Here is an 8436-nt window from a genome sequence, read left to right as displayed (position 1 = left end):
CTTACCAACTTAAATGATATAGCCACCCTGTTTACTAATGATGAGAAGTCTCGCTATTATTATATCCTTAAGATATTTCCATTCTCATTAAAGGGTGATGCTAAAACTTGGTTTAATTCTCTTGATTTGGTTGTGTGCGTAGTCCCCAGGATATGATTTATTACTTCTCTACTAAATATTTCCCTGCTCATAAGAAACAAGCTGCCTTGAGGGAAATATATAATTTTGTGCAAATCGAAGAAGAGATTATCCCACAAGCTTGGGGGAGGCTTCTCCGATTACTTAATGCTTTGCCTGATCATCCTCTTAAGAAAAATGAAATACTTGATATCTTTTATAATGGACTAACCAATACTTCCAAGGACTACTTCGATAGTTGTGTTGGTTGTGTTTTCAGGGAAAGAACAGTCGACCAAGCTGAATTGTTATTGAATAATATGTTGACTAATGAAAATAATTGGACTCTTCCCGAGCCAATTCCTGAGGCAATTCCTGAGCCAATTGAGCCAACTCCTGAGCCTATTCCTAAACCTAATCCGAAAAAGAGAGGTGGTCTATTTCTCAGTCCTGAAGATATGCAAGAGGCAAAGAAATCAATGAAAGAAAAAGGTACTAAAGCTGAAGATGTTAAGAATTTACCTCCTATTGAAGAAATACAAGGTCTTAATCTACCTATTGAAGAAACACATTGTCTTGATAACCCGACACAGGTAGTAAAGGTAAATTCTCTCTTTAGATATGATAAAGTTGAAATCATGTCTACTAAATTTCATAGCCAAGCTTAGATGAATTTGATGACTTTATGGCTAGACAAGAAATTTTTAATGCTTATGTTGGTAGAGAATTAAAGAATAATGCTTTTGAGATAGGATGCTTGAGTGATTATATGGGTAGAATTAAAGGTGAACTTAAACTCATTAGCAAATATGCTTCTATGGTTACCACTCGAGCAGAGCAAGTACTTAAAGCTCAAAGTGATTTGCTCGATGAATTAAATAATAAACATGATTTTGCTGATAGAGTGGCTACTAGAACTGGTAGAATGACTCAGGAACCTTTGTATCCTGAAGGCCAACCTAAGAGAATTGAGCAGGATTCTCAGAGAAATAACTTAGATGCACCTAGTCCTTCTAAAAAGAAGAAAAAGAAAAATGATAGGACTTTGCATGCTTCTAGTGAACCTGTTATAGACACATCTGAGAATCCTAATGATATTTCTATCTCTGATGCTGAAACACAATCAGGTGATGAACATGAACCTAGTGATAATGTTAAAGATAACGTTCATGTTGATGCTCAACCTAGCAATAGTAATGATGTAGAGACTGAACCTGCTATTGATCTTTATAACCCACAATCAAGTAATCAAAGTTATGATAAAAGAGACTTTGTTGCTAGGAAGCAAGGTAGAGAGAGAGAACCATGGGTTCAGATACCCATGCCCTTTCCTCCTAAACCATCCAAGACAAAGTACGATGAGGATTTTGAGCGCTTTGCTGAAATGATTAGACCTATCTTCTTACGTATGCGCTTAACTGATATATTTAAAGTAAATCCTTATGCTAAATACATGAAGGATATCATTACAAATAAAATAAAGATACTGGAAGCTGAAATTTCCACCATGCTTGCTAATTACACCTTTAAAGGTGGAATACCTAAGAAACTGGGAGATCAAGGGGTACCAACTATACCATGCTCCATTAAAAGAAATTATGTTAAAACTGCTTGACGTGATCTTGGAGCCGGTGTTAGTGTTATGCCTCTCTCTTTATATCGTAGACTTGAATTGAATAAGTTGACACCTACTGAAATGTCAGGACCCCGATTCTATGCCACACTGATCTAGCATGTAACACCTCATGTCACTTTGCGGCCTCACGCACGGTATTCCCACGGGTGTTGCCTTACCATGCCCGGGACCGTTTGCGCCTTTTGGCACACGTATATGATAGTGTTGCTAGCATCCATATGACAAAGAACCCGGGCTAACATGGCTAGTCGTGAACTCAAAGTGGCACTAACTTACAGGGACAGGCATACATGACCCAGCATCGAACGTGTCAGTCATCAGCGAGTGAATCCGGGCTGTAGCAACTGGGCTAGCAGGACTCCGGTAAACCGGGCTGTAGCAGGCTAACAGGACTCCGGTAGACACCACGTGAAATTTCCCCGAAGGGACAGACACAGGAACAAAGAAGGAAACATGCCGGCCAGCCTAAGTGTTCCGGAGCAGTAGCAAGCTACCAGGGCTCAGTGGAATCACTAGGAGACATTTCCCGGTAAGAGAGGCTACTAAGGATCAACAACTAGATAGTCAGATCCCACACATAGCAATACACATTACACATACGCATAACATGCAAGTATGTGATGTACAACATGGCATCACAGCATAACTCAACAACTCATATAGATAAAGGCTCAGATGAGCCATCATAGCATTTATTACAAGCAAGGGTCACATAACCCAACATTCAGAGAAAACAAGCAACAAGCGGAAGCATTACATGTCTGGGTACAGACATCTACAAATAAAAAGGCTGAAGAGCCTCACTATCTACAACATCCTATCAAGATCGTAGCTGAGGTACAAGCTACTTGTCGAACTCCACGAGAACACTAGTAAGACCGAAGTCTCCACTGAAAAAAACATAAATATAGCAACATGAGTACAAAGGTGCTCAGCAAGACTTACATCAGATCCTATCATACATGCATTTGTATCAAGAGGGTAATGTGGGGTTTAGTTGCAGCAAGCCAACTTTGACTCTGTGGCTATCCTGTTCTAATACTACCAGAACTTCTTTTCAGATGATATGGCCCACACGAGTCCACTAATCACCACACAATACACTACTATGGATTCATCCCCGTCTCCTTACGAGAAGGCCATCCATAGCACTCACACTTGTCTTGAGCATTTTATAGTATCCACTTCAAGTTGTCTATGTACCATGTAAGCATCCACGAAGTCCATAACCGTGGACCCGGCTATTCAAATAGATCATGTTAACCTTGCAGGGGTGTACTTCTTCACACACGCTCTCACCAGTTACCGCCATGCACACGTCATGTATCTCGGCAAACTTCAAGTGGAAGCCTGGCGAGGGTGTCGGCCACGACTTGACTAACCACACAAGACTCTAGTCCAAGTTTATCGCCTATTCGGGTTCCATCCGCACGGAGATCCGGCCGGGGTTTCGCTCACAGCCCCAAACGATGTGTCCAGGGTTCCCAAGCCCACCTCGCCGGATGGATCTATGCTTGGTACACCGTGCCACTTGTGCCTAGTCTGTCCCAAGCTCACATGGTCGGGTGCCACTTGTTAGACTACTAACACTACCTACAAACACCAGAAACTAGTTGCGACTCCTGGACAGAGATCAAGTTGGTTATTAAGTCGAGAGGGCTTGGAGCGCCCGAAGCCGAATGTGTGGTAGTATCGAGTCATTGGACAACGTAAATAGAACTCAGTGCTTAAGGACGGTTCCAGTGAGACAACCCACCATGTACTCCTACATGGCCTCTCTCTGCTACCTTTACCAAATCGTGTTCACACACTTAACTCTCAGCACCAGAACATATCATAAAACTCCATTTCATTCCCAATGAATCAGACCTGACACAACTCTTAGCAATAGCAGGCATGGCATGGTAGGAACACAACATGGCTCAATCAACTCCTACACATGCTAGTGGGTTTCAACTATTTACTGTGGCAATGACAGGTCATGCAGAGGAACGGGTTCAACTACCGCAGCACAAAGTAGCAGTTGAAATGTTGTTGTCCTAATGCAATAACTGAGAGCAGGAGCAAGAGAGTAGGATTGTATAGGAATGAACAAGGTGGTTTTCTTGCCTGGTAGATCAACAAGGAAGGCACTGCTCCTCAGACAGGTACTCTGGAACACTCTCCGGAGCACGACCTATTGAGAAGAAACGGTGCCAACAATCAATACACAAGCATATGCAACAATGTGATGCATGAACATGGCATGAAGATGTGATGTTGTTTGAACTAATGCAACTAGCATTCATTTGTTTGAAGTCCATTTGAATCTAGAATTCAAATGCAACTCCAAGTTAAGTCTTCTATAAATGCCATTTTAGAGTTTCACTTATACAGTAGGTATAAGTTGGTTTGTCATGCATGAAACTAGCACATATGGATAGATTGCATTTTTCTGATAATTTTTCATATATAAATTATTTCAATCTGAGCTATGGTTGAATTTCTATGATTTTTTTGAAGTTTGAATCATCTACTGGATTTTCCTGATTATTTTAAATGCAGAAAAGAATAACTGCGTCAGCATGATGACAGCACGACGTCAGCAGGTCAACCGGCGTTACCAGGTCAAACCTGACCAGTGGGACCCACTGGTCAGTGACCCAGTCAACTAACTAAGTTAGTTAGCCCTAACTAACTGGGCAGGGCCCACTAGTCAGTGACTGTAGTAACTAACCTAACTAGTTAATTAGTGCTAACTAGAGTAATTAGTCGAGCGGGGCCCGCAAGTCAGTGAGAGAGAGGGGGAAGTCAAACCGGGCAGTGGGGTCAACACACGCCGGTCAACAGTCAGCGGTCGCCGGCGTTTAGCCGCCGGCGAGTCCAGACGCGGCGGTGCACTGCGGGATTCGCCTACAGGGTGCCGTTTGGCGCGAGAAGCATAGCTACGGGATGCAGGCGCTCTTCCGCATCCAACCATGGTGGTGGCGCGGCCGAGGAGTGGCCGGAGTGGCGCCGGTGACGAGCTCGATGGCGGCCGAAGCTCCGTCGAGCTCGGGCTTCGAGCGGGAGCGGGCTGCGGGGGACGGGGAGGCCACCCGAGTGGCTCTGCGGCATTCTCGTGGCACCAGGAGTACGGGGATGCACTCGGTTGCGGGCTGCGGTGTCCAGGGCGACGGCGGCGACAAGGACGGTGGCGAGAGGGTTTGACTGTGGTGGGGAGAAGGGGCTACGGCGTGCGGGCGGCTAAACGGAGAGAGGGGAACGAGGTAGGAGCTCACTGCAGTTCCAATGGAGGCTTCGGCGAGCTCGGGGAGGCCGGACGGTGACGTGCGGGCGGTGGAGATCCACGGCGGCCAGCGGTGAAGAAGACGACGGTGATGGCGGCCAGCGCGTCCCTGGTCGCTTGGCTCGTCGAGGACGATGCGGGCGACGAGGCGGAGCTCCCAGACTCGAAGAGAGGGTGAGGGGGAGGCGGTGGCCATGGTGGTACTCGTCGGCGGCGGCGGGCGCGTTCGGTGAGGTGGGGAACGGCGAGGGAGAGAGCAGGGGGAGAGTGAGAGTGGTCGGGGCGGCGCGTGGCGTCGCGCGGGGCATCCAGACGACAAGGGGCAGAAGCAGGAGGTGGCGGGGGACGTGGCCCCGGCCGGACGAGTGGCCGCACGCGCCGGCGCATGCCCGTGTCCTCCTGGCGCGAGGAAGGGGACGACTGGCACGGCCAGCTGGCTGGGCTGGCCTACTGGGCCACTGGGCCAGGCCAGGCCGCACAGTGCTAGGCCGCGGGTAAGTCCAGGTAGGTTTTTCCTCTTTTTTTCTATTTTCTGACATCTGTTTTCATTTAATAATAATACTAAATCATTTTATTTCCTTATACCAATTTTTGTAGGAACTAGTGATATTATTCCAGAGCTCCTCAATAAATGGCATAAGTTCTGGACAATATTGTATATATATAACAATATTTATCCAAAGCAAATATTTACTGCATTAATTCAACTGGCCAGAAATAAATACTTCTGAGCTCCCAAAAATATTGGTTGGAATTTTACCTCTGACCAATATTTTTAGAGAAAAATAGGTACATTTACTTGGGCCAAATTGAAGCAATTTTTATCTGTGTAATTTCCAGAAATGATTTTGAGGGTTTCACAAATCCCCATTTCAAATTTAAATGGAAATTAAACATGATGGACACATGACTAGCTGGTCTAGGTCATACCAGAACTAGGGATGTGACAACTCGCCCCCACTTGAAAGAATCTCATCCCGAGATTCAGGGGTCGACGAAAAGAAAGTGGGGTACTCCAGTCGAAGACGATCTTCTCGCTCCCAAGTAGCTTCTCTCTCGGAATGATGAGACCACTGAACCTTGAGAAACTTGATATTATGACGTCAAGTGACATGCTCTGTTGATCAAGAATGCGAACTGGATACTCTCGATATGTGAGGTTATATTGGAGATCAAGCGTTTCGTGGTCCACTCCGTGGATAGGATCCGAGCAACGCCTGAGTTGAGAGACGTGGAAGACATCATGCACTCTGGAAAGACGTGGGGGTAGTTCCAACTGGTAGGCAACCTCTCCTCGTTTAGCGAGAATGTGAAAAGGACCAATGTAACGAGGAGCCAACTTGCCCTTGATACCGAAACGATGTGTACCCTTTAGAGGAGTAACCCGAAGGTAAGCTTTGTCGCCAACTTCATAAGTCATAACCTTATGATGACGATCATACTGGCTCTTTTGACGAGACTGGGCTGTTTTCGAATTCACACAAATGATGCGAACTTGTTCGTCTGCCTCCTGGATCATGTCCGGTCCAAAGAATTGTCTTTCACTAGTTTCTGAGCAGTTCAAGGGTGTTCGACATCTTCGTCCATAGAGAATCTCAAAAGGAGCTTTCTTGAGACTGGATTTGTAGCTATTGTTATAAGAAAACTCGGTGAAAGGAAGACATTTCTCCCAATCCATACCGAATGAGATAACGCAAGCTCTAAGCATGACTTTGAGAATTTGGTTGACCCTTTCCACCTGACCACTCGACTGAGGGTGGAAAGCGGTACTGAAGGAAAGATGGGTTCCCATGGCAGTTTGGAAACTCTCCCAGAAATGAGAAGTGAAAAGACTACCACGGTCTGAGTTGATATCTAGTGGAACACCATGAAGTGACACTATTCGAGAAATATATAAGTTGGCGAGCTGACTAGCAGTGATACTCTCTCGAACAGGTAGGAAGTGAGCCACTTTGGAAAGACGATCAACGACTACGAAGATAGCGTTATTCCCTTTCTTGGTACTGGGAAAGCCGGTGATGAAGTCCATACCAACTTTATCCCATTTCCACTCAGGAATGGCTAAAGGCTGAAGGGTTCCAGCAGGCCTTTGATGCTCTGCCTTAACGCGACGACAAACGTCACAATTAGCAACGAAGTTGGCGATTTCTCTCTTCATCCTAGTCCACCAGAACCTCTGGCGTAGGTCCTGATACATCTTAGTACTATTGGGATGAATCGTGAGAGGGGATTCATGCGCCTCCTTAAGAATCAATTGCTGCATCTGCTGACTCTTGGGAACCACCAAGCGGTTCCCAAAGTAAACAACACCTCGTTCATCCATAGAGAAACAACCAGCTACTCCCTTGGAGATATTTTATTGATTCGGGAGATTCCTGTATCATGCTTCTAGACTTCTATGATACGATCCACAATAGTAGGTTTCGCCACCAAGGTAGAAAGGAATCCGTGAGGAGCAATGTGAAGGTTAAGCTTACAGAATTCCTCATGGAGAAGTGGTTGACCCTGCTGCAACATGAGATTGTTGCAATAGGATTTACGGCTTAGCGCATCAGCCATGACATTAGCTTTGCCTAGGGTGTAAGTAATCCCTAGATCATAGTCTGAGATCACCTCCAACCAACGTCTTTGCCTAAGGTTTAGATCTGGTTGGGTGAAGATATACTTGAGACTCTGGTGGTCGGTGTAGATCTCGCAACGTTTACCAAGAAGGTAATGTCGCCAGGTCTTGCATGCATAGACTACGGCTGCAAGCTCTAGGTCATGTGCAGGATAATTCTCCTCATGTGGATGCAACTGACGAGATGCATAGGCAATCACATGACGATCCTGCATAAGAATGCAACCAAGTCCCTGTCGTGAGGCGTCGCAATAGATAACAAAGTCCTTCGTGAAATCCGGTGGCACAAGTATGGGAGCAGAAGTCAGGCGTCTTTTCAGTTCCTGAAAACTGTGCTCACACTGTGGGGACCACTCAAACTTTTTATCTTCCTTGAGAAGTACCGTGAGGGGTTTGACCACTTTAGAGAAGTTTTCAACAAAGCAGCGACAATAGTTGGCTAGAACAAGGAAACTCCTAACTTGTTTAACAGTTTCAGGTGGAATCCAATCAAGAACGGCCTTAACTATCTCGGGATTGACAGCAATGCCCTTACCAGAGATTACATGGCCTAGGTAGGTCACTTCTGGCAACCAAAATTCACACTTGGAGAACTTAGCATAAAGGCAGTGCTCTCTGAGTTTCTCTAACACAAGTCTAAGATGTTCGGCATGCTCTTCCTCGTTCTTCGAGTAAATAAGAATATCATCGAGGTAAACCATGACGAACTTATCCAAGTACTCCATGAAGATCGAGTTCATCAAGCGGGAGAATGTGGCTGGGGCGTTGGTTAGACCAAAGGACATGACGGTGTAC

This window comes from Triticum dicoccoides, chromosome 4B, assembly GCF_002162155.2.
Source record: "Triticum dicoccoides isolate Atlit2015 ecotype Zavitan chromosome 4B, WEW_v2.0, whole genome shotgun sequence".
Taxonomy (NCBI): domain Eukaryota; kingdom Viridiplantae; phylum Streptophyta; class Magnoliopsida; order Poales; family Poaceae; genus Triticum; species Triticum dicoccoides.
The sequence above is the reverse complement of the archived record's forward strand: the minus strand, read 5'-3'. Positions refer to the sequence as shown.